A 3,200-nucleotide genomic window follows, 5' to 3' on the forward strand; every position below is an offset into this window, starting at 1 on the left:
GAATGTATATGTTTTATAAATGAGATACCACTAATTTTCAAGGTTTTCTCTAGTCCAAGATGTTCTAATTCGATAGGTGTAACAGTCTGAAAGTACAAGAATGATCTGATGCGCAAGGACAAGGTTTGAAAACTCAAACCTTGAATGAATGCTTAAGATCATTATTTGATTACTAATATGAGCTCCAGTCAAGTCTAGCAAGACCGGTCAAGTCTTAATAGATTCACTTAACAAAGTATTGAAGATATAAATGAAGAGAGAAGATAATGATCAAGGCAAAGGTATTAAATGAAGAACAAGAAGAATGTTTTTGAGAGAGTTAAAGCAACTTAATAAATGCCAAAAAGTATGAAAGATCCGTCTTTGACTTTGCATTGAAAGCTCCTTTAAATAGGAGTGAAGATTACATTGAATAAACTAAGAAACTAACATAGGACCGGACAATGGAGATGTTCCTGACATTCTGATTGTCTAACATTACAAAAAGACTAAGTTCTATGAAGTGTCAAATCAGTACAAAGACAAATATCATTAAGTACATAAAGACAAAATACAATGACTCCGGATCAATATACATTCCGGACATATGTCCATTTCAGAATGTCTTCACTTCTGAACTTCTCATCTTCTTCTCTCCAAGTCCGGATAGGTTCCGGACCACTCTTCACTTCTGAACTTATCACCACTTTGGAATAGGGACTTAGGATTGCTAGATTTTCACTTTCAGGTTCCAACAATCTCCCCCTAAGTAAACTTAGCCATCCAGTCATCTTAGATCGCTTCTTCCTTGATGAAGATGTAGGCTCTGAACAACCATTCTCGGACTTCAATATATATATATATAAACATGTATATTCATTTTTTATTCCATGTATTCATTTGTGGAAAAATGATATATATATATATATATATATATATATATATATATATATATATATATATATATAGATTTATTCAAAAACATAAATATTTTGTGAAAATACCAAAACAAATTTTATCTTATAAAAATCAAAACATGTACTTTAGAAATTAAATTTATTAACAAGATAATAATTTTACATGGAAGAGTGTTAAGTTTATAAATTTTAACCCGTATCTTTTGTTAGTCTTACATTGCTAGGGATGAAAAATATGGCGCTCCTCATCTCTATATAAAGTTTCTCAATAAATGATTAGCACTTCTCATCCAAGTCAAAGTAACTCACTTAGTTACCTAAGTTTTATTAAAAGGCAAAAAAAAAAAAAAAAAAAAAAAAAAAAAAACGATGCGGTTTCTAAACTTCAAAAAACTAAAGTTGCGATTTTCGATTCGGTTTTGTCCGAAAACCGCATCGAACCGCTCCATGCTTACCCCTACTATAAAGTCATTAAAATTTATAGCTTTTATCCAATATTTAGGTTAATGACTTGATAGGGTAGTTTATTATCTCCCATTTAAACATTTAATCACTAAACTATTGTTTGTACACAATTTACTATTAAACTCTCTCAAATGTTTATAAACGAGTATTGTAGGTTATGTCGGCTAACTTGCTTATTTGTAAAAAATAAATATAAATATAAATTATGTTGATATTTGATATTACGTGTATATGGTTAAAGATTTAAGAGGGTAATGTGATATCCCTTATGTACACATTAACTCAACAAACTATCTTTTGTACACGTTTTACCATTAAATATTTTTTCGTTGTACAAAACTACCATTGAGATCGAAATTGTAGGTAAACTTTTATTTTGCATCTATGTGGCGAAGATGGATCTAATATGTAATTGAGACTTATATTCAATATGTAAGCCATCTAACATGCATCTTTTGTGTGAATGAGATACCACTTATTTGTAGGTTGTTGATGAACTCATTCTAGGTAAGTGCTTTTATAAATGAGATAACACTTGTTTGTAGGTTCTAAATCATTTATAGGTAAGTGGTTTACATTCGTTTTACATTTGAATGTATATGTTTTTTAAATGAGATACCTCTAATTTTGAAGGTTTTCTCTAGCCCAAGATGTTCTAATTCGATAGGTGTAGCAGTCCCCTTAGCACGTATCACAATATTATTCGTTTTGGGCTCCCGCCTAAAAACTTCCTTGGGGATCACCCATCCAGGAATAACTCTCTCTCGGAGACGCTTAACTGTAGATTTCTTATGAGATATGTTGCTCTCACGGATTTAATATGTGTTCTGATAGGGAAGGTATCTACACCCCTTACAAGGAATGCTTAGTTCTCCTTCCCAGTCGATGTGGGATCAAGTGTAGGTAACCACCAACCTTTACCCCCCCCCCCCCCACCCTTGTAGGGTTTGACGTCTCCATCAAACGCATCGACACATGCCCTAGCTCTGCTACCATTCGTAACATTCCCCTCTGGCATGTATCACAATAATTTCCACGTTGGGCTCCTGACAATAAAACTTCATAGGGGATCACCCATACAGGAATTTCTATCGCACGTGCATGATTAACTACAAAGCTCTTATGAGATTTGTTGCCCTAACAGATTTAAAATGTTTTGTGATAGGGAAGGTATCCACACCCCTTTCAAGGAATGCTTAATTCTCTTTCCCAACCGATGTGAGATCAGGTGAAGGTAACCCCCCACCTAATTGTTTCGAGTAGGTATGTGGCTATGGGAATGAGAACAAAACATTCCTTATGAGAGGTGTTGATACTATCCTTGCCACAACACATTTAAAGCCATGAGGCACAAAATCCCCTAAAAACTATGCAGTTAAGCGTGCTCGAGCGAGAGTGGTACCGGGATGAGTGACCCCTGGGAAGTCCTCATGTCGAGTGGCCCAAAGAGGAAAATATTGTGATACATACTAGAGGGGGATGTTACAAATGGTATCAAAGCTAGGACACAGGTCGATGTTTTTAATGGGGACGTTGAACCCTATAAAGGGGTTAAAGGTAGTTGGCTACCTACATTTGATCCCACATTAGCTTGGAAGGAGAATTAAACATTCCTTATGAGGGATGTGGATACATTCTTTATCACAACGTGTTTTAAATTTGTGAGGGAAACATATCTAATAAGAACTATGCAATTAAGCATGCTCGAGCGAGAGTAATATCAGGATGGTGACCCCTTGGGAAGTCCTCATGTCGAGTGGCCCAAAGCGGATAATATTGTAATAGTGCCAATGGGGTATGTTACAATAGGTTACGCCACATATGCATGGTAAAAGTGAT

Source organism: Lactuca serriola, chromosome 2 (genome assembly GCF_051521515.1).
Source record: "Lactuca serriola cultivar US96UC23 chromosome 2, Lser_US96UC23_V15, whole genome shotgun sequence".
Classification (NCBI taxonomy): domain Eukaryota; kingdom Viridiplantae; phylum Streptophyta; class Magnoliopsida; order Asterales; family Asteraceae; genus Lactuca; species Lactuca serriola.